Here is a 24,393-nt window from a genome sequence, read left to right as displayed (position 1 = left end):
TTTCATTGCAACAAAGCTCTAATAACAGTACTATCTAACTTCCACTTTTTGTGTTTTCATTGGAGAAAAAAAACTGCCAAAAGGAAATTCTTTTCCCTATGCCCAAGTAATGTTATTCAAAAATCCTGTGTTAGATGGGGGTCGCTAAAATCCCTTTGGAATCTCCCTGTGCTTCTCCCTGTGTTTCTGTACAAATGCAGCATGGCATTATGTTAAATCACCATGGCTGAATGATCTCTGTAATCCGTGACAGAAGGAAAAAAGATTTATCATATGGATTGAATCACAGTGGTTAGGAAACACTAATACAGAATGTATCTTCTTTAATTAGGAAATCTTTTGTCTCAGGTACTCAAAAACTGAAGTTATTTCATGCAAACATTTTACATCTGGGCAAACTTAAAAATGTATCAGTACAGAATATTTTAAAGTTGTAGCTTCCTAGGGGAAATTCAATATTGTTTTGAGGCCAAAACACTGAAGCCAATAGGATTTTCCTCTGTAGAATCAGAATCAAACGAAACACCCCCAAACTCTCCCCTTGACTATTGATGACAGGCAGCAGAGCTCTGCAAAGGAAAATAGAAAAAGAGCACTAATGAATTTTGAAGTGAACCTGCCAAGTTGCAATACTGTCTTCCTTTAAGTCTCTTCTAAGAATTTTTCCAAGGTATTAACAGGAAATAAATAGCTTATGAAAACAGTAGTATAATTTCAGTGGAGCCATTGACATACCCAGGAGCCCAAGTCAAAGCTTTTTCATGTGAGAGTCTCCATAGCCACTGGCAGAACAGCAGACATTTCATCAGTTTGGGGGTTAGTTTGGCAAACAGATGTGGCTACAGTTGCTTTTTCTACCCCAGCTTCCTCTGAAAGTCTTCACTACTTTTTTTGGATGATCCTTTCAGTTCCTTTGGGTACCTTTCCATGCAGTGATGACCAAGCCAGCTCTAAACCTTTTCATACCAAGACAACTTCTTAAGCCAAATTTCAGATACTAAAAGAGAATCCCTGAATGAGAAATCCTGGTTTCTGGAAGCAGGATAATCTCATTATCAAGGCATAAGCTGCTTTCCAGCAGGGCTGATTCGCTAAGCAAGCATGGCTGTTCTTTTCCCAGTGCCCATTTTGCTGCTACAGGATTGGATTGGGTTGATGTGTCCCTGCACTGGGCTTCTTACTTATAAGCACTGAGTGTCTGCTCCTCATGTGTAAAACGAAAGCAGTAATAGCTTCCTCCTGCCATGCACACACGTAAAGGAGAAAATGTTAGACCATGGAAGAGCATGTGGGCGTTTCCTGTAAAGGTTACTAGACCTGTCTAGTATCTCAGATCTCTCTCTCTGACAACTTTGTAATTTCTGAACCTCATCAGTGCCAAATAGCCATGTGATTTCATAATTTTATGCACAGTCCTGCTTTTATCCTGTTTTCTTCCTATTAGTCACATCCTTGCTTGAAGAGCACAACGGTCCAGACGGATGATGAGAAACAGGAGAGACAGAGTTATCACAGAGCTGGTGCTGGGGCTCTGTGAGTTACAGAAGGCCTCAAATGCAGAGGAAAGCTGACTGGGTCAGAAGCTTTCCAGCCACTTCCTTTTTCTGCTGCTACCACAGCAGGGTATGAGGTGGGATATGTCCTGAAACTCAGATGAACTTGACCATTTCATATGTTTCTACTGGTAGACCGTACTGGCAGTGCCATTCAAAGAAGTGACACTGGACAGGAGGATGTCATTCAGGTGCTTGCTCAGCTAGGAGACTGGATACACATATCCAATGGCTCTGTATATGAACAAAGAAATATGCAGTCCTGCAAGGCAAGGCAAAAAAAGCTTTTGAAGATTGTTAAAAGTGCAGGTGAAACTCTTCTCTGTACCCCCTCTCCCCTTGCGTGCGTAAGATGTCTCACACATAATGTATGCTCCACATGCTACTGACTCATTTTCCTTCTCTTAATAAGATCACTTTTAAAGCAAAATTTGAGTCTTTGAAAGCAAGTCCCTGCCCTTTTATATTTAGCAAAAGTGAACTACTTCTCTAAAATCTGTCTGAATTTCTCTGCAGTAGGTTTCTGGAGGTTATATGACAGACCTGACAGTCATAGTGAAAGAGGAATATGACCTGCTCCATACATGAACCAGGAAGTCTGCTCTTTAGGTAGCTGGAGAATTTCAGATGAAAAAGCTGAGTAAGTTCCTTTTTCTACTTCAAGCTAAAAAGACAAAGTTCAGCCCAAAAGCCAGAGGGGTACAGAGGAATGGGGATAAAGCAGGAGACTGTCAGTTCTGTAACTCAGGAGGTCAAAGTGCTGCAAGATCATTGCAAGCTGATACTGTAAACCAGATCCAACAAAAGTCTTGCAAGTGCATATCATACTACTTAAACATACTCTTAACCTTTTTTGCACTTACTCTGCTTCTGATCCACTTTGTAATAGCTCTTTTAGCAATACATTTTCTAGAGAAGAGGCCTTTGTATAAGAATTGCTAATTTAACAGCCCCTGCCTGATACTATAAAAAACCAGAACAATGTAATTTTACATTTTGCCTGCCCTTCATGACTAGTTTTGAAAAATCTCATATCACAAAGTGAAAAGACTAAGTATTTACTCTCTATTTCTAGCTTTTTTTGCTCTGTAAGACATATGGCTACAGTTTTGGGCCTCAAAAGAGAGTCTGAATGTCTCTGTGGATATTTTATATTGTAAAGGAGGTACATGCTGTGAAGCACCTCAAGGTGGCCATTTTCTAGTTCTTCAGTTCAAGCATGTGGCTAAAGTGTGTGTTGGCTCCCACCTGCCCATGAATCCCTCCAAGGAACTAGGTGGGCAGTGAGCATCTGAATCTCTCTGAACTGTGACCTGGCATGTGTGTGTGTGTGCCAGTGGACATGCATGGCTAGGAAAAAGATGTCTCATATTTGTGGGCCTTAGATGAGGACCTTAAGGATGAATGATAATCTCATTGATTATTTTGGCCTCTTAGCAGGAGGGTGGAGCTAAGCGGTGGAATTTAGTATGTAAAACACCAACCTGAGAAGACAAGTGATGGAGTTGGCTGGGAGTTTCTGTAGCTGGCATAGCTTCAACAGCTTCTACAGTAGGGCAGTTCTTGTTTTTACCTTTCAAGACTGAGCTCAAAAAAAATGGAGGGAACTCAAAGAGGATCCAAAGCAATGGTTGAACAACTAGAAGATATGCAAAGACTCAAAGGAGCTCAACCTATGTATTAAGTATGTAATAAAGTTAGGAGAGAGTCTGCAAGTTGCACTCATTGAAGAAGAAATAATTTGACCATAAAGGGCTTTCTGACCCAATAGAAACAAGTACAAGACCTTGATGTGATCTGAGGCCTCCCCTAAAAGTCCAACAGAAAATAAAGTTTTTCCCAACAGTTCTGGTTTGGTCCAACTGAGATGATTGTGGAGGGAACTGTTGCTTCTGCTGAATCCAGTGCAGGCACTGCCTTGAGCAAGATGGGCTTTGGCTGAAGGCCTGCTCTGTCCTCAGTGGCTATGACACTATTGCATCAAAGGCACTGCATTAGGGAAGAAGCCAGACAAAAGACTACATAGCAGACAAGTCACCTGCAAATTTCTGGGTGATTAAGAAGTCTGGATTGATTTTAGTATCATGGACTGGGCTTGGAAAATATTTTTTTTTAACATGCAACACGAATGCAAAAAGGGACAAGTAATCTCAGAATTAATCAGGTGAGGAAAGTTGGCTTTTTTTTTTCTTTGTTTGTTTATTTGTTGTTTTTGTTTGGTTGGTTTTTTGTTTGTTTTTTGGTTTTGGGGGGGTTTGTTTTGTTTTTTTAATGGGAAAATATTAGTGGTATTTGTCAAGAATATTGGTAAGATACTATCTGGAAAATTTGTTCACTCATGTTTGAGAATTCAGACTTGTGCATGAGTAAAGCAGGCACCTGGATGAAAATTGCTCTGGCAGAGCAGGCATGAAGGAGCTTGTCTTGTTTATCATAGCAAAAAAAAGTCTGGGATGTGATATGATTGCTTTCTGGAAATACATCAGAGGGCTGAGCACCACGAGAGGAGAAAGATATGTGAACTAACAGCATCTACAGGAAATGGAAGATCAGTAGGTAGATGGATAGATGTATAAATAGACACTTTCAATGTGACTTTCTTGTTGTAGTTGTATAAGAGGCTCAAAGAGTTGGAAGCTGCAACTAGAAAAACTGAATTCAAAACCAGACAAAAACTTTAGCTGTGATGATAATTGTAGAAATTTATCAGTTTGCAGTGGATTCTGTCTCAGTGGAAACTTTGAAATGAAAATGGCACATTTTCTCTAACAGATACATTTTCGTTCATTACCAGTGCTGCTCTTGAAACTGATTCATGTACATCCTACGGCTCATATTTTGCTGTGTGTCAACTAGGTAATTCTCAGAGTGCCTAAAATCTTGTTGCTAATACTTCATGTCTTTACAGCTCCTTTTAAATTGCAAGAATAGTGTAAATCAGGCTCTTTGGGAATAAAAATTGGGTCCTATGCTTTAGCACTTCTGTGAAACAGAAATCCATTCTTTTATCTGTCTCTAATCTGCCTTCTTGAATGGTTTTATTTCATACACGCTGATAGCTCAGCAGAAGGCTGTTGTTAGCTCACAATAACAGATAGCCTCTAGGTTAACTTCTGGAAGTAACTTTGGAAACTATTTTTCAGGCAATGCTCCAAAAAAAAGAGGCACATGTTGAGGAACTGACATAACTTTTTAACACCACAACCAGCATATTTCTTCACGCAAACCCAGCCAAAACAAGTTGCCAAAGTCAATATTGATCTAGTCCTTCATCCAATCAACAAATGCCATTGTTTATAAGATATAACTTTTCTTGGTTAAAGTTCAAAGCAAAATGCCAAGGATTTGCAAAACTATTAAAATGAGAGGATTTAGGTTTCCAGAAACTCTGGCTTGCTTTCAGTCTCAGTGGGTATTCTGAGCCATCAGAAGCTATCCAAAGAACCTCTGCAGTTTTTATATAGAACCTAATGGTGAAATGACAGCAAAGAGAACGTGAGTGCATGCACATGTGCATATGTGTGTGATATATGTACACAAAAAGGTTCTTTACAAATATTATAATAAAAAACGGTACTTCAGATTTTTTTTCATCACTTAAATTCAGTTTGAGACTAAGGAAAGATAACTATGCAGTATGATTAAAAGAAATTTGGAGGTCCTCCTGTTCATTGATAAAAATGTCTGGTCTTCCAATCCATCAAAATAAAAATTATGTTGGGTTCAGAATTCCATGATCGTGGGTTTTATAATTATAAATCCATTGAAACATTGCATAGGCATGAGATTTGTTTGACTTTTGATTTTCCTTTAGATGTTTCTTTAGCAGAACCTCTCAAATATTCCTGAATTTTCCATGGTAATAATATGTCCAGAACTACACAAACCCAGAACAGGAAGTGCAAGTCTTTACCTCTCTTAAGATTTTCACAATTCAAGTAAAGGGTTACATTCCAGAATCTGGGCTTCATTTTGTGAGACACCCTATAAGAACTTCAGGTATTTAGACAGGTAGGCTATAGGCCAAAAAGCCAAGTTTTCAACTAATCTTCAGTAACCTCAGTAAATGAGACCTGCAAATTTCAAAGTTTTCAGTTACCATCAGTGCTCTAATAGCACTGTGAAGGTGTTATTTAAATATTACTGCATACTGCTATCTAGCCTTGGCCAGGCTTTAGGTAATGGTGAAGCCTTTTACTTAGAAATTGAATAGTAAAATTTGTTTATTTTCATAGTCTTTAAATTCCTGGAGACATAGTGTAGGCTGGTTTTTAACAGGCTTATATGATACTCTGAGGCTGCTGCTTTGCTTTTTCCTTTAGGATTTTTGGTTTCCTAGCTTGAGGGTGAAGTGGTTGGAGCTGATTATAATTTCCAGTAAAAAACACATGTGCCTATTTGCTAAAAATTCTGCTTATTCATTGCACTGGGTGGAGCTACTGCTGCCATCTCCACACTTTTACCATTTCAGTGGCCCGAGACAGTCTCTGAAGCACCCTAGCAGTTCATTTTTGTGCCTCCACGTACTTTATCTTGTGGCACAACAGAGAGCAGCGGCTTAAATACCCTTTTGTGCCATTTTCTTACTGTCTTTTTAAAACTCCTGGGTTTGTAAACAGGCACGGCTCTGATCATCACAAAAGTGATGCAAATTGCATTAGTTTCACTTATCTTTTTCTGAAGTAGTCTCCCTTAAAAAAAGCCATGGTGGATGCAATCCAGTATCTGCTAATCAGGTTGTAAGATGAAAAATTTTGGTACAAAAATACGAAAAGGCTATTGTCTTTTTTCTGTGGAAAAAAAAAAAAAGGACTTTGCACTATTTACTGATGAACACTGTGAGAAGACAGGTCTAGTTCTTGCAGACACTGTGCCTTATTGTGGTCATGGGTTTAGGCTTCATCACAATTCTAGCATAGACTCTGTGGTAGGATATGCCTTTCAGGCAGGTAGTGTCACAATTTACAAAAAAACTCAAACATTTTCTGAAAGAAAAACCTTTGTCAACCTAACTATTTTTGTGTAGCTCCAAAGCAGACCTTGGTAAGCAGAAAAATACAAAAAATACCTATTCACCCCTAGTCTCTACCTGCAGGCCAAACATATTTTCTTTATTAGGAGTAACTTGTTTTGGGTTTAGAGCAAGCAAAGATAAGACCTCTTCCTCCATCCTGCCAGCAGAGCCAGACCTCTGTCCAACATCATATAAGCTTTCCATCAAGCTCAGCCCAGAAGTCTGCCTAAACCTACAAATAAGGAGTAGGGTGTAGTACCATGAAGGGCACCTAGCAGCACCTTAGATACCCCCAGGCATTGAGAATGCAAGGGACAGAGTGGAGCACAAGCTGTCACACTGGACTGGTCACAAGGGGCATTTCACAGCACGAGGGGCTCTTACAGCCAGGTGGGCTGGTAGGGGGCAATCAGTCTCCTGCTGTGGCTGCTTAAGCTGCCTTGTAGACTGAGTGGTTTGCACTGTGAGGGCCTCAGCTGAAAGTTTCACATGCTTGAAGGAGATGAGCTGCTGCTGTCATTTTCCAGCCTTTACATATGCAAGATGCTATATGGATGCAAGCAGTGCTGGACTGGGTACATGCCAGAGCATCACTACACTGACCAGGGGAGGATTTTCACCTTTATCTGTTAATAACCTGTTATGAGATTGTCTACCTTTTCCTGATTAATTTTTTTAAACTGAATGCTACATATATGTTCCACAGTGATTATTGTCACTGTGATTTATAAGACTGCATTGGGTTCATTTTTTCAGCATTTTAGGTTCAACTATGTCTCTACAGCAAAACCAGAAAACCCCACCATCCTCAGTATTGCTTTTTTGAAAATCTTTCTGGATCTTGCTTAAAAGTAGTTGTAGTATTCACACTTTTTCTTCTCTCAGATACAGAAGGCCATTCTGGAGTGGACATCCAATGATATATTTTGTTTTCAGGGAGATGTTTAAAAATATTTGAAATCTATTGCCTGTAAATATTCATACTATTCCCTGCAGAAAAGCTTGTTCCCAGAAGTTGCCAGAGGTGACATGGAAGTTCAGGAATGATAAATGCTTCTTTTTGCTGATGATTTCACATTTTCTTCTTGCTGCTGACATTTAGACAAAGTTTTCTGCTGACATTAGAAAAAAAATTATTTTCCCTTTCCAGACATTCCTGGCCAAAACAAAAACTTTTGTGCTTGCTTTAACATTCTTAAGTTCCCAGTTGTCCTAAACAAATTCTTTTTTATTGATCTAATGATTACTAGGTTCAAATTCTCCCTGATTATTCTTTCACTTTGTGCCTTATATCTTTAGCTGTAATAGGAAAGCTGAATTGCTTCATTTTAATACTTTTAGTCATCTTCCTTTCTGTCTGCCTAGCTGCACAAAAACTTTCATTTGACTTTAGGCAGGTGGCTGCACAAATTCATATGGGCTTTTTCCAGCTCTTGTGCAACCCAAATTAGCAATACTTTCTGAATGCACAATTCTCAAAAGTACACCAACCCCATCCGTTTGGTGCCTTCATTTATGTGTTGTTTTATAGCAATATGGTTACAGTTTCCTCACCACTCTTACATAATCAGGCATCTCTATTTCCCTGATCACATCTAGCATTGTCCATCCTCTTGAGTTCTGGGCTTGGTTTCTCTCTTAACATCATATGTAATTTCTTCAGTTCTGTACAAAGTCAATTCAGACCAAAATTAAGGTTGCAATGGCCACAAATGAATATACTTTGACATGGCCTTAACTTTCTGGAACAAACATTCAGTATAAGCCTTATGAGTTCCAGATTTGCACAGATCTTTAAACACTGCTAATTCAAAACTTTTGAATTTACTTTTATAACACTGAGACAATTAAAAGCAGGCTGGACATCAATGGGATGGGACCAAATGGGATGGGATCAAAATCTGGGACTAGTTATTACACCATTGTTGTTAAAACAGTTCTGGCTGTTTGTATTTTGAAGCGAGAAAATTGAAAGTTATTCTGAACAAAACCAAAGCTTGTGAATGCTAAACTTTTTAACTCAATTTCACTGCCTTTGGTTTTTCTACCATGGAAAAAACATTCCTAAAAAAATAATGGCAAAAAAAGTCTTCTTGAGTGTCATTATCTGGCTGCCAATCAATAAGTAAGCAAGACGGGAACAAGTCTGCAATAACACAGGAAAAGGAAAACAAAACATGAAGGCCAAATCCTAACAGATCTGAAAAATTAAACCACTTTTACCTCAAAAGTCAAAACAGCTGGGGAGGTGCAACAAAAATATTCAGCAGAAAAACCTACTGCACCTCGGTAGCTTGGAAAGATTTGTTCCATCTACTGCTGCTAAGGAAGAGAATAAATGACTGAGTTTTGCAGGAAACACACACTTTTGCAAGACTTTTGATACTCTTCTTCTTTTTTATCACTTAAAATGATAAGAACCTATACACAGCTTTTCCAAATGACCAAATCTCTTAAGGTGGTAATGCAGAAAAAGAAAACTATCTTGGTTTGAATTCATTCCTCCACTCCCCAAATAAAAACCACAGCACAGACACTTGCTTCTTGCTGTTTTCTGGATTCCTTGGACCTGCACCAGTAAAATAACAGTTTGCCTGTGGAGCCAGTTTTCTTATTCCCATGCTTGTACCTTTGCGCCTTCAGATGCAGTTGGTATCAGGAAAAATGGTTTGCAGCAATAGAACTTACACTGAACTTTCTGTCCTGCTACTCCAAACACTCTGTCATAGCCTGTATCCTACTGACAATAAAGGGATGGACATACTTGCCAAGAAAACTAAAATATTAAAAAATAACAGTCTCCTAGTTTTCAGCCCCACTGTCTCAGAGTGTCTCATTCTGCCATACCACACTGCTCTTTTCTACTGTAGCACTCAAAAGCAATAATACTCTACCAGGTCTTGTTTGAAGCCTTGAAGCTTCAAATATCTGCAAAGTTAAAGACCCTATTTCTGAACGCTTGGCTGGAGGTAAAATAGACAGCTGAAAGCATATGCAATGTGATGAAGGTACACTACATAAAAGACTCTCCCCCTTTTCCCATTCCAAAATTAATTTTAAAATAAGAACAAGAATTTCTAGCAGAAAACAGTCGTCCGAAAACTTCCTCATTTTGCTTTTCTGTTCATGCCACTCTTAGTACCCACAAGAAGGAAGCAATGGAAATGAGAATTTGTTCAGCTTCATGGAGGTATAATACTTGATACACTACATTTCATTTAAATACATTTCATTTAACACCTTGCATTAGGGGACAGAGAGGACTATATAAATAACAGGAAGTTTCCTGCTAAAGCAGGAAGCTATTTTTAATTCTTTTCAGAAGCCCTGCAGAGAGATATGGTAGCAGTGATGCTGTGCTCTGTTTTACCTACTCATCTGAGCCAGCACAGTGGCTGTAGGGGCTTCCTTGTTTGGTTACCATAGCACCCCAGAATCATCTAAACCTATACACTGCTAACTGCAGAAGGTAGAGAAAACAGCACTGAAACCAAGGCTATGCTAAATGTTCAGACAAATGTCAGCTTTGGAGCCTTCTAAAACTGGATTGAGATGTATCTTTAAAAGGTGGTATAGTCCTTAAAGCCCTGTGGACTGGGAGCCTGGAAACCCTGGGATCCTTGGCCCAGGCCAACCTGAATTAGCACTGCAGCCCCCTCTGTGGTAGGATGCCTGGCAGGCATGCAAATTTTGGCTTGAGCTGGGGTTGGAAGCTGACTGCAATAGAGATGGAGGCCAAAACAAAGTTAAAAGTCTGAGCTTTCAAGGCTTTCTTGCTCTTGGCTGGAGTAGGATCCCAAATACCTTCTGGCCGCAGGAACAGCTTGGGCAGTGGGCTGTTCTGGAACTGTGGATGCTAGGACCACAGGCTCCTAGGCAGAAACCTCACAGCAATGCCTCTGCAGCCCACCAAGACCAGGTAAGAGCACTTCAGGTCTGACAGATTTCATAGAATCACAGAATGTTTGAGTTGGAAGGGACCTTAAAGGTCATCAAATTCCAAGCCCTCTGCCATGGGTATAGACACCTTCCCCTACACCAGGGCTGCTCAAAGCCCCATCCAACCTGGCCTTGAACACTTCCAGGGATGGGGCATCCCCAGTTTCTCTGGGCAACTTGGTCCAGTGCTCACTCACTACTCTCATGGTATCAAATTTGTTCCTGATATCCAAACTAAACCTACCTCTTTCAGCATAAAGGCATTACCCCTCAATCTACCACTACATGCCATTGTAGAGAGTCCCTCTCCACGTTTCTTGTAAGCCCTCTTCAGGTTCTGGAAGGTGCCATAAGGTGTCCCCAGAGCCTTCTCTTGTCCACGCTGAACAACCCCTGCTGTCTCAGCCTGCCTTCCTAGGAGAAGTGCTCCAGCCCTCTGATCATCTTCATGGCCTCCTCTGGGCTTGCTCCAGCAGGACCATGTCCTTGTGTAGGGGCTCGGAGCTGGATTCAGTACTTCAGGTCGGCTTTCACAAGAGCAGAGTAGAGAATTTTATAGAAAAGTTTTCTAACTTTCTTTGAAAAAAAATAACTGACTAGCTGACCTCTGAACCAATTCTTCCATCTTGGCCACAGGGATGCATTATGTAAGAGGAAAATATAAATGCTTCAGACTGCATCATAATTTCACAGAGTTATTAAATGTGTCTCTAAAATGCAAGAAAAGTAATTTGCTGTGATGCCATCAATCCCATGACTTTTAATGCTACAAAATAAAATGGAAACTCTTCTTACTCTTCTTAATTATCTTGCTATGGCCAAGACTGAGATTTTCCTTCTAATAACTGGGTCATTATACATTAACAACTATTTATATATCATGTGTCAGCTGGAAGTGAACTAATAGAAGGACAACAGTGTAAGAACTTGCCTGAACCAGAAACCTCAATGGGTCATTTTGCATTTGACTTTACTACAACTATAATTAATTCTTTTTCCATGTCACTGTTCAAAGGACCCAAGTAGAGCAGTTCATCGTGGGAACTGAATACAAACTGAGAGTGCTTGTACTCCTGAAACTAAACTGCAAAGTAAGTTGAAGCACAAAGTATCTATTTTTTTAAGATTATGCAGTTGTATGCTTACACTGAGACAACGAAATATTTATATCAAAAAACATTACAAAACATCACACTGAAATACAGTGATTCCATTTAAGATGCAGATTGGCATAAAAAGAAAGCAGATGTTAAAATGGCATTCTTGTGGATCTTGCTTGAAGGCCAAGTCAATACCCTTATCTCTGAAAGTAGCCAATGTAAGTTTATCTGAAGGTATAATACTCTGATGCTTATAATTTCCTACTTTGGTAATTTCTGTCTTCACCAAGCTGGTGATCAGCCTGTGAAGAAGGACTGATGCTTCTAGAGTCTCTCCGCAGCTGGTAATGTAGCAGTGGAAGCAGATGCAAAGACATTACAGCATGTAGCATCCATCTGTTTATTGACTCATCTTTATTCCTTTGATGTATATATGAACAACTATGCAAGCAACATTGCCCTAACAAATAGAACAAATAATCAGTAGGCAGGAGGAAGAGCTGAAGTTCACATGCCACCATAGTTCTTTTTTTTCTCTTTCCACAAGATACATTTTCTTAAACATGGACCAAGCTCATTGTGCAGCATGAACCTTACACTCTTCCCCTTCCCTCATGTGCCTACAAAGCATTAAAGTGGTGGGAAAATACTGTGACTGCTTCTTACTGATTACAGAACATTTTTGTGATAAAATGGTTTGGGGGACTATCAGGATGAACTCCAGCTGACTGCTTTCAGTCCAACAATATTCCATATAGTCAGGAACTAACCCTTGAAGCATTTCCTTCTTTCCTTAAGCTCTGCAGTGAGAAACACTGCCTAGTTATCTGTACATCCTGAGTGCTTCTCTGTATTTCTTTAAAGCAAGACAAAGAGGCATTCAATAGGAATTTGCTTTTATTATATAACTTCTACTTCTGTTTTTGCCATTACCACGTATCAGCTCTGGTTTTGCTCCCCAGCCAATTCTTTTCATATTTTCCAGACCATTCAAGTGCCTGCACCCAGTCCCACAACAAAGTTTAATGAGTAAGTCAGTATTACTTCTTAAGCAAGCAATTAGTTTTGATTCACCTCTTTTCAGATCTGTAAGGGAAATGGTGAATTAAAGAAACTAGTGGAAAGAAGCTCTCGTGCCACTACCATATGCTGGCTGTGAGCCACAGTCTATTTGACATTTGCAGGAGTCATAAGTGTGAAATCAAGGTGGAGGATGATGGTTTTTCTGTAGAATGATTAACAGTGTTGGTCCACTTTCAATCTTCTTCTGCAAAGAAGTCAGACAGTTCTTTCAGAAGAGCTAAACTGAGAAATATTCCAAGTCAGTCTGCTTTGGGGAACTAGGTTGACCTCAACCAGAATTAGCTCATCCAACTTTTCATCCTACTCTCAAACTTGTAAAATGTTCAAAGATAGGGGTGTGTTTGGGAGTCTGGCACCAATGGCTGTTGCTATCTGAAGTAGCTGAGACCAGGATTAGGTCTTTTGGATGAAGATTTGGACATGAAAGTCCATTTATTTCAAGGTTGTTTTCTTTTTCACCGCTGTTGGTCTGGAATATGAAATTTCTGCACACCAATGTCCTACCATTGCCAGCCTTTAGGAGAAAACATCTTTGTCCCTCTCACAAGGAAAACACAGCAGAAGATGATAACTTCCACCACGTTCTGACTTCATAGCATCATTTCTTGTTTCCTTTTCAGCTGTGGTTTTCCTTTGATATCTGAGCCTACAAGTATTACTTTGCTTTTCCTGTATCATTGACAACTTCTTATGCCTTGCAATGTTGTATCAGGGCATGTGACCTACAGCCAGAACCTCTGACATGACCCTATGACATATCACTTCCAAGTGACCATGGAGGGCAGAGGAAAGTAGTGTATGCTGTAATCTGTATGCTGCTTCAGCATCCAATAGCTGCTATTTGGTTTGCCCTTCTCTAGACTGACACAGTAAAACTAGGATGCTAACTTTAGTTCTCAGCGTGTCTCATTTAGATGTCAAAAGCAGATAGCTTTTGTCACTTTTCTACATGTGTAGAGAAAATAATCCTTCTGTTTTGGTTTTGCACCTGGAATCTGATGCTGGATGTGAAGTGAATTTATCATTGCCCTACTTCCTCTGTAGCATTCATTGACATCTTTGTGCTTCTGATGACTAAGATGTCAGAAGAAAATTTGATACCAATAATACTGCATCTTCTCACATGGAATTTGTACTAGAGCTCCTTATCTCTGTGACTGCTTGCATTTGAACTTCTTTTTTTCCTCTCTGGATGATGCTAATATGAATGTCTAATATTTATGCTGATATTAAAGTTTACATTTTATTTTTGCTTAAGTAGTATCTCTTCAGGCAGAAATAATATTAAGGCTGTTATTGTAAAATGAGTCAGCATTTTCAAAACCTGCAGTCTTCAGTCCCCAAATGCTTACCCCTATGAGAACTATTTTGTTTTAGTAGTAAAGGACTTCCAAGGCTTGGGCCTGGACTAGTTGGAATTGTAGTACTTGAGATGCTGATGTAAGTTTGCAATTTTATTTAACCTTATAAAAATTTCCAGTATTATGTGTATATGTGAATAGCTGAGAGAAGACAGATTTAAACACACTAACTTAGTTTCACACTAATTAACTTGCTTTGGCATCTATTCCCTCTAGTATTTTGTTTCAGAGAAGCTGTGAGCTCTTCTGGCTTAGCTGGCCAAGAAACCCTTCTCTCTGCTACAGGCAATTCCTAGACACAGGCAGCTTGAGTCCCAGTTCTCCAGTGCTCATATCTTTTAGTTCCAACACAGAGCTTGACCTAAAGATGAGAAATATGCCCTGTTTCCAAACTTTATCTTCTTTTGGCATCAATTTTTATTTGAATCACAAGTCCCTGACTTCACTGTCATTAAAAGACCTTTGTCACACAGAACCATAATCACAGCTCCAAGCAGCGTCGCATGTTTTGAACTTGTATAAAGCACAGTATCTTCCCACACCTTCCACTTTTTCTCTGGAAACATCTCCTGATGTTGCTTGCTTTGGTTGTAAGGACAGGAGCCATTGCAGGTATTCCTCTGGACTTATTGTAGCAGAGTAAAAAGAGCAGTGCAGCAACTTTCTAGGAAGGGGTTTTTAAAAAATGAAAACAAAGCCTATTGACTGGAAGTGATCTAAATGTGATTCTAACCACTGCCAGGTCTCTTGGCAGCGTAAACTGCCAGCTTTCCTTTCCTGTTTTTTTTCCTGATAACATATGTAAACAATCAGTAGTACACATCAGAAAGTTTTTCTTAGGCTTACGTAGGACCTGCACACACACAATATGGGATGGCGAAATCTTCTCCATCAGACATAGGACTGGATCTGTCATAGGGCAAATTTGCATTTGCAGGACATAAAACAGCATGATGGTAATGGAACTATTTGCAATTCGGGGAAACAGATGCTGAGGACAGGGTCAGATGACTGGAAGCTTCTGCCCAAGGCACAGCGTGACATGAAAATTGCGTGGTCCTGGCTTCTCACACCCATCCCATGGTTCATTCCCATTTGCCCCTCATAGGTTGACAGAGATAAAGAGATCATTTCTGCAAAAGCCAAGGTTTTGGAGGGTTTAATGAGGTCTTCATATGTTTTTCTCATCCTAGTGCATGAGGTCATTTGATAAAGTTGTCAGGCAGCGCTGAAGCTACTGAGCTCTGTTGAATTTCATGATGCACATCAGCATTGCTCACAGCTATTGCTTCACATTGTACACGCAGGTACCAGTAGGGCCATCAGTATCTCTTCAGAGGGATTTATTTTTAAATGAAAACTGAGACTGTGACACAGTCAAATGAATCCCAGGGGGATTTGGCTCTAAACTATTAAAGGAAATTAAATGTATACTTGCAGGTAAGCCTTTCCTACTTTCTTATCTTAAGTCTTCCATCAGTTCTATACAAATTTTTAGCTTGGCTGAAGCCCTTTAACTCTTTGTGCTCACCAAACTACCTATTTGAAACAGGGATGAAACATGTTATAAAAAGACAGAAGAGACCAGAAATTACTGAAATTACAGAAAAACCAAAAGCAAAAGAAAGCTAAAAATATGGGGAAAAGTATACCCCAAATCTTCTCCTTCTGAAATGATATCTCGGGAACTGGGGGACAATGAAACTTGAGCTGGGTAATTAAGCTTTCTGCCTTGTAAACTCTGACCTGGGATGCTCCAGGGTTGTTCTGGAACTTACCAGGTTTGATCCCTGAAAGACTTCACAGGCACTGGAGAGTGTGACCAAAAAATATGTTGTGTTGCCTTTTTTGTTTTCTTCACCAATGTAAATGATACAGTATTATGTCTATCAAAGTGTCCTTAGAGACCTTGTGAATACCCTTGATTTTAAAGGAAATGTGAAAGATGATGTTAAATGAACCCCTGGCTCAAACAGCTGACCCTTCGTTATTCTGAGCATTATTTAAGCAGAAGTAAACAATACCATTTAGACACAGTAGCAAGTTCATTAATATTCCAGATAATTTAGACTGAACTATTAAGCAGGAAAATATGGGTTTTTTATTAAATGTAATTTGCCAGAATATTTGGAACTCTGATGTTGGACAGAGAGCAAGGTGAGTACATGGCAAATGGATATGCCAAAGTGATAAGTCACAGACAAAATGTGCTGTCCCTGTACCAAGAAAGCAGTTATAAGTCATCCATTGCTTCATCCTCACAGCACCTCTGAATTCCAGACTGGAAAGGAGAGGCATAAAGAAGAGGCTTGAGCATCCAAAATGACATGCAACGTGTATTCTTCTTATTACACAGAACTTTGAAAATATTTCACACACAGCTGTAGAGCACATCTACTTTGTAGGTGACTGTAGGCAGCAGGAGATGGGATATCCACAAGGCCATGCTGACCCATACTCAAGCCCACTTTTCTTGGTCACTGCATCTTGTCACAAATCAGAAAGCCAAGGTATCTACAGATGCACCTTCATTCCCATTTTAAGACCTATCAGGCAGTCAGATTTCTACTGCTTGTACTTGATGGCCAGCTCTGCTCCAGAAGGTAAGAACAAGAAAGAGTCACTAAAAGCTGAGCTGTTTTTATTTCATTTCTTGAGACTGACTCATACTCTCCAATTCCTTGTCCTTAGGGAAGATACAAGGAAATGATGTAATTCTTTTTTTGACTTTTTTTCATGCTTTGGACTTTTTTCTTTTGGCATAATTTGTACTGGGCCTGTTTTTTAATTAATCTGTATGGACTGTGCTAAAGTAAAAGCCTAAGCTGTCTCTGTGTAGTCACTTGCAATGGGGATGTAATGGTAAATAGTTGAGGGTAAGGAGTATTGATCTCCATGATACACCAGGTGACCCATTAACTAGGGAGTTCTGCAAGCTTTCTTTAGAGATCAAATTTTAAAAGGATGACCAAATTGAAATTTTAAAAGCCTGCTAATTTTTAAAAAAATCATGTGTTTGAGAGATGCAGTTGTGATAATTCCTGCAGCTCTTGCAGTAAACCTGGGGTGGAAGGGGAGATAATTTACATTTTTTGTATTTCATTAAAAGAAGAAAATCAGAAACACCTTGCAGATTAAGCTCCTGGTCTTTTGTCAGATGGAACTGAGACCATATCTCTAAACAATCCTGTGGATCACCTCCAATTCAAATGAAAAACTAGATCTGAAGCTATTCATAGACCATCAGGAAACCTTTGGTTTAGCAAAACTGAGATGGAAAACTTTACACAAGTATCTCCTTATGAGGAGACAAATACACTTGTGTTGTTCTAGGACCAGGACTAGAAAAGGGAGATAATGTGCCCAGAGGCAGAGGATGTCCAGAAGGTGGAAAATATGGGTTTGAGTCCTCTCAGACTCAGAAAGGGGCTGAGCATGGCTGTGTCTGAAAGTTTCCTAAACTAGAATGTTATTTCAAGGCATGAGTGGAAAAGACATTCTAGAAGCTGGTTTTAATTAGGGTGTGACGTACTAGGAGTTTGGAATCACAGCTGACTGACAGCTCCCCGGGAAGCAGCCATCTTCCAACTCTCTGGGCAAACTTAGCCTCTCATCTGGGGATAGGAAAAAGTATAGTTTGGAACACTATCCTCAAAATATTATTAGCAAGAGTATGGATCAAACTGAATATTGCACAAAAGTGGATGGAAGACTTTTACAAGGAGAAATCTTTCCTGCTCCTGTGCTGATACCAAACACAGTCCTTAGGAGAGGTGGTGCATCGTTGCACCAGAGCTGATCTATCTGTCAGGTCTTTACAGCAGTGACCTGCAAACTGACAGACATAGCTCTGGATATGTGCAAATGCACAATCACAGGTGGCAAAAGAACCCCCAGATCACAATAAGGAGACTCTCAGTGAGCTCAGGCACATCAGTGGCAGCAAAGTGCATTTTCTTGAATTTCCTGCAGTGCCCCTCATTTCAGGCACCACCATTCCCTTGGACCAGCAGCAAAGCAGCATAAGAGGTGGATTGTGGGTATAATCTGTGGTGTGAACAAGGGTGTACTCTATAAAGCTTAAACAAAAGCTGAGATGAAGTTCTAATAGCACATACTAAGAACTTTAGGACATAACTGCTATTTTAAGTAACCAAATCCCTTTATGGATCAAACCCCTGTGGAAGAAATTCAAGAGAATTAGCACAAAGTCACTGGAGTACACTGCAGTAGGAAGTCTCCTTTTTTTTTTTTTTTTTGCAATCAAAAACTTTTTACCACTCAGTTTGCATTCCTTTCTATTGGCTTTCTGCAAACATGCAATCACTCAAAATATGCCTGATCATTTGTTGAGAACAAATGCAAAAAACACATACATAAGAATTAACTGAAATTAGATTTTGTACTTACACCAGCAGCTGCAGAAGAACCTTATCTGAGCTCTAGAAATCCAGCCAAAGAACTGAAATTACACATATAAATGTGACTAATCAAAATTAAAACATTCGGCGCAAAAAGTTAGCCAGCAGTAGTAAATGAAATTCAACAGCATTTAAAGAGCAAAATAATGATTCATTCAAATAAACAAACTGGAAATCAGAAAGGTAAGCTGTTAAGTATTGAACCCTATTCGCTCTTTGAAACATTAACGTTCCTTTGCTCAGGTGGGAAACTGCATGGTAATGACTAGACAAAAGCTGAAATCACTGACAAAGTGAAAGTTAGCATGCAGAAGTTCTGACTCCTGATCTCATAATCAATACCTCACTGTACGATATGCTATCAAGCACATTGCTTTAAATGAAGCCTACATGATTCCAGACCTTTTTCTTTCACTCTTTAAGCATTGTCTTGAAACCCTATGTAGCACAGGGCCTTCTTTGATCACAGAAAATTAGTCTGTTTTCCTGATTTGGCAAACCCATCCCTTTCTCTTTTTTTGAGAATTGAAATAATGGCAGCTATGAAACCAATTTTTCCTATTTTTTATGTGAGAACCACACTTTTTATCACTTGATAAAATCCAGTATTCTAAGTTGCATGTAAAGCACACATGTAAGGATTTCTCTGCTTACATAACAATTCAGTGTAGCTTGCTTTGTGTTTGCATCATCAAACACACAGAACTTACCAGAGGTTGCTGGCCAGAAAAATATACAAATACATATTTGAGCCTTACCATGCAAAATTTCTCGGTTTGCACACTGGAGAAAAATATGCAGTGCCTTCCTAAAGCCACAAAAAATGTATGGTTGCCTATATATTACCATTTTGGTTCAGAGCAGCAATGCAGTTTTGCAACAAACTCCACCCCTGACTATTCCCATTTATTGCACGCTGGCTCAGCTCCCAGAGCAGTTTTCGTGCACAGAAGCACTGAATTCCCTTTGCAGGGAGCTAACCCAGAAGCTCTGCTCAGTGCACATGAAATGCACTCCAGTGAGGATGTTACAAGTCCAAACCAACCAGTGGGCCTTTGGGCAGCTTTTGGGCAGCTTGCATGGTGAGAAGAGCCAATCCAAGGGATCAAGTTAAAGGTAGCCTGAAGTTCAAATCCTTGAAATGTTTATTACAAACATGTTGATTCTCAGCACTAACTACTTCAATATGGTGATCCATTTCTGTTACGATGAATTAGTCATTAATGTAGGCAGAGCCAGTCCATGAGACAAACATAAAAAGGAAAAAAGAAGTTCCGAAAACTATTGGGTAGGTTTTTGCCCAGTATTTTGAGAGGTATCTCTACGTGTTTATTTCTCATGCTGGTAGTTCCTCTACAGCCCTTGCTATCATCTACTCCTACAACATAAAATATACCACTAAGATTTTACAGATGAAGCAAGATACCTTTGCTTTAAATTAACTTACATGAAAAAAATCTGAAATGGTAAACTTGAAAACATGGTACCAGTTTTTATCTGCTATATGGGTACTGAACAGATGAAATAAAAAAGAAAACAACATCTCATTCTTAACATACTACACAGTGGGTGATTCCTGATCAGAGACATGATGGTGGTCTCATTTTACGACTGCTAAAGCATCTGTAGGTTCTTTCAAAATTGTAACACACACGAACTCACTAATAAAAATGTCACAAGAAAATCAGTTCTACACTGCCTACAGAGAAAGAAAAATTGATCACTGATCTAAATACTGGGGATTGTGTAGATGCCATGTGTCGTGCTTAAATCAAGTTTGCTTTGGAGAAACGGGTTTTTTTACATAAGTAGTAATTTTACAGAAAAAATTTCTGAAGACTGAAAGTAACTATCAACTTAAGAAAGCAAATGGAAGCATTTTATTTTAAATCTGAATGATAAACAAGCATTTTTTAAGAAGGCTTTATTAACTGCAAAACCCCTGTCACCAGGACAGAAGCCTTCCTTTGCTTAAAAAGATAAGCTCATTTAATATGATGAAAGTGCAGTGCTCAAAGGTAAATGCACACAAATAGAGCTTACCCATTTCCAACTTGGGCAACACACAATTCACCCCCTTCTTTGTTCCTGGCTGATATTGCTTCTTGAAACTAACAGCAACAGTTCTATTCTTCTGTCTCAGTTTTTATGGTGTATTTCTCTGACCTTTCTGAAATTATGAAGAATTCCCAGAAAATTGGTAGATGCCAGTGCTCTCCCCCAAGTACTATTCATTTTTGCACATTACCTTACCAAGTAAGAGCAACTATCTGGAGTGAAACGGTGCTGAAGATGCTGTGTTCACCCCGTGTATGTTTCAGGGGATTTTAATTTGAAGGAGCTCGAGCTGGACCCATGAACTAAAAACTTCACAAGCCATGTGAGGACATTTGGGAAGCCACTTCCAGTTTAGCTGCTGTGTAACTAACTTTGTAACTTTAATTCTGGCACCCCCAGATCTCTTGTCATGCTGAACAAGCACCGCAAGCAGGAACAGCTGGGAGATTAACATACCACGGGCACATCCTCTAAGCTCTTGGTGCCCCTCTTGGATGCCCTACCTTATGACCAGGCAGAGAGAGGTAAAAGAAATAAAACCTAGCCATGCTGCTTTGGTCGGTACTATTGATGATAGTCTGGTTTCACTCTGCTACACATTGTCATAGCTCACGGAATGAAGTACCAGGGAAGGGAGAAAACAAGCCAGCTCCGTGGCTTTGTTTTGGGCAGCATTTGTTTTCTCTCCAGTTGTTCTGAGCAACAGTAAGGCACCATTCTCCTGGCTTATAGGGCTCATTAACTCTTTCTGCTTCTCTCAGAAACAGAGGATGAGGGTAGGATCTGTCCCATTCACAGTGCCATGTGGTCCCCGTGTATGGGATCTGGCATCTTCCAGTCACTCTGTACTTCACAATAGTATTTGTGAAAGTAGGGGACTAAATTAAGTGTGTCTGTATCTCAGAGAGGCAGTGAAAGCAAACATTAGTAAAGTTTTACCTCTTTTTCTCTAGCCTTCCTATCACAACTATACTCTTTGGTAAAGCAGTGCAGATGTGTCAAATATTACAAGGATGATGTTTTTTATTGCCTCTTTTGCAGTGATTAGCATATATTTCCTTCGATTTTTGTCCTTCTGTCTTCAGTTGCTCCCTCATTCCCATTTAATTCTCCCCCCCTTCTTTCTTTCACTCCCTTCCTTATTTTGTCTCCCTCAGGTTCTTTCATTGTCACATTGTGCTCCTTCAAATGCCGCACACATTTTGTCAATGGAGTCTCTGTAGTGGCTGGAAACTGAGAAGACCCTATACCGCTGCTTGCCAGTCAGCAGGGGACCAGGGATTTCTCAGTTTCCAGCTGCTTTTGAAGCAGCACTGATTGGTTTCTCTTGCTGCTGCAGAAAAGGCTGGCACACGGGAGCAACAAATTCAGCATGTCCTTCTGGCCTGTTTTCAACAGATCTGCAAGAGCCAGAACAGAGATGGGGAGCAATTTGATGCTGTCTGTTCAGCCATCCCTCTCTCTATTTACCAAAGCAACAGTCTCTCCCTATGCCTTTTTACCAATTTTTCCTTAACTTCTGTAATTTCTCTCTCTGCCACACCTCTTTCCAGTCCAAAACTGCATCTTAGCCAGAGTTTCTGTAGGACCTTAAAGACATTTTTCTATTGTGCTACTTTTGCAGCAGTATTTAAGCTGAGCGAACACATTTCTATTGCTCAGTTAAGTGCTACTCACTCACTAACACAGTGCAGTGGCTTAAAACGTGCAAGTAAAAATAGAGTAATATCAGCTGCACTTGTAACCAACATAAGGGACAAAACAAAAGTTTCCTAAGTTTATTGAGGCAAGACAACCCTTTGAATATTCCTCTTAGAAGATTTCTATAACAACAAAAAATAAAGCCACAAACAATGGGAATGCATTTAAATATTAAATGCTTTTTCTCCCTCATGAAGTTTTAAGTACCTCAAATATGTTTGAAGAATCTCCTGTATCATGGTTAAGAAATAGCATTGCAAAGACTTCTTCAATCAGGCAAATTCAAAGGGCAAAATACATTCCTATAAGTGGGTAGAGTAAGCAGTGAGAAGGGTTTAAGGACAAAAGCAACAGAAGTCCACAATAACCACATATATGCCCCAGGCCAGCTGTAAATCACTAAAACATTGCTTTCATAAAAATACATAATTGTATTTTAGGAATCCATTATTTTCTCGTGGTCATTTTTCTGGCCATTAGACATTAGAAACTGGCAGACATTACTGCAGATGAAATTCAGAGAACAGGCTGGAAAAAGGCAGGTTAGTAGATTTGAAAATGAGTTCAAGACAGATATGTTAAGAACATATAGGTGGTCTGGGGGTAAAAATCAGGCCAAGGCTCCACCAGGCAGTAAATCCAAAGTTACAGCAGTTAATCCTGTATCAAAAATGTCACTGTCTCTTGATGCAATGTACCCAACTGGCACAGCTTAAGGTAAAAGATTTCATTAGTTCAAAAAGGCCAAACCTTCCCTCTATGCAATTTGAATTTAATCAAATATGACTTTTTCTCCCATAGCTGTCATTGATGCAGCATAAAGAATAAAGCTGGCATGAACAGCCATCATGTGCCTGTATTATGTGCACTGTGTGACTCAACATGCTGTGCCTGATCTGTGCTGAATTTATGTTGCCCACAGATCTGGTAACTCGCAGAACTACTCTTTATAAAAACGTATCTACAACCTCAGGGGTAAAGGGTAATGTTAATGAAATAAAAGAGGCAATATGAAACGTTAAACTGTTATTCTGGGCTAGATTTTCCCAAAAGCTCATCTCCCACTTAAGTACCCAAACAAAAAAGCTCTCAGTCAGCCCCTGGATGCTGCAGGGTTTCAACATTAGACTCCTAAGGTGTATGCATAACTGGATACCCACTGGGCTGGACATGGTATAGATTCATTTCATCTAGGCAATTAAGAAAAATAAACTGAACTATTATTTTTCACACGATGACAGACTTAAAACATAGAAGTTAAGAATATGGTTTATCCAGGGCAGCATTTAAGTATGCCCCAATATGATTGAGGAGGAGGGAATATTCCACCAACAAGACCTGTAATGTTCTTCCTGAATACTGAAGTCCCTTGTTTATCTGCAAAATACATGAAACCAGCTCTAAATTTCCCTGACATTATTTGAAGAATATCACAGTATCTTAGAATGGTTTGGGTTAGAAGGGACCTTAAAGACCATCTAGTTACAACCCCCCTGCCATTGGCAGGGACACCTACAAGAACAAATTCCTCAATGTCTCAACTGTGTCCAGAAGGATGACTGAGAACCCAGTCTATTCCCTACGCTAATCCAGTCACTGGCTGGTAGAATAAAGCTTCAAGCACAGGTGCAAGCAGGCACTAAACGAGATGATTTCCATAGTGTAGCAGCTCTCTATGGTGGACTAGACATACAGGACAACACATCACTTCTATTGGGCTACCAATGCGAATGACTTTCAGGCCCCACACATTTGGAGCAGATTTACATAAATTACCTGCAGGCTGGAGACTTTTTGTTCCTTTCATTTTGTTACTAATATCCTTGCAGAGCCACTCTGTCAACTTCCCATCCCTTGCCTTTTTCTCCCCAAAATCAGAGACACAAAATTATTTACACTTTGCATACATTTTATTATGTAAATGCATCTAAGCTATACATTGACTACTGTTCTGCAACTTTTATTTCAAACTCAGTTCCACAAGACCAGATGTTAAAAAAAATTATTTCTTTTAGTTCTGACCCACTGCCTGCCTAATTGCCTGCCTAATTGTAGTACAAACCTGTGCAGTACAGCTCTGTGTGGAATGGCTCAGTGAAAGTGTCCTCCAAGTACAAATATGTAACTGAGCTGGTGAGGTTTTCCAAGGAAACAAGCAAAGGC

General features: G+C 39.6%; 1 protein-coding gene and 1 long non-coding RNA gene across 3 annotated transcripts in view; one reads left to right on the top strand and one right to left on the bottom strand.

The window, feature by feature from the left end:
* Positions 1-24,393, top strand: part of RBPJ (recombination signal binding protein for immunoglobulin kappa J region) — a 150,738-nt gene that overhangs the window by 56,301 nt on the left and 70,044 nt on the right. The gene's annotated exons all lie outside the window — the stretch shown is intronic.
* LOC146438491 (uncharacterized) lies at positions 16,122-18,560 on the bottom strand. Its single transcript, XR_014851800.1, has 2 exons — positions 18,461-18,560; positions 16,122-16,331 (listed from the first exon to the last, which is right to left on the bottom strand). It is a non-coding gene; the product is annotated as an uncharacterized LOC146438491 (long non-coding RNA).

This window comes from Lichenostomus cassidix, chromosome 4 (genome assembly GCF_008360975.1).
Source record: "Lichenostomus cassidix isolate B80296 chromosome 4, HeHo_3.0, whole genome shotgun sequence".
Lineage (NCBI taxonomy): Eukaryota > Metazoa > Chordata > Aves > Passeriformes > Meliphagidae > Lichenostomus > Lichenostomus cassidix.
This window is presented reverse-complemented; position numbering and strand designations above follow the sequence as displayed.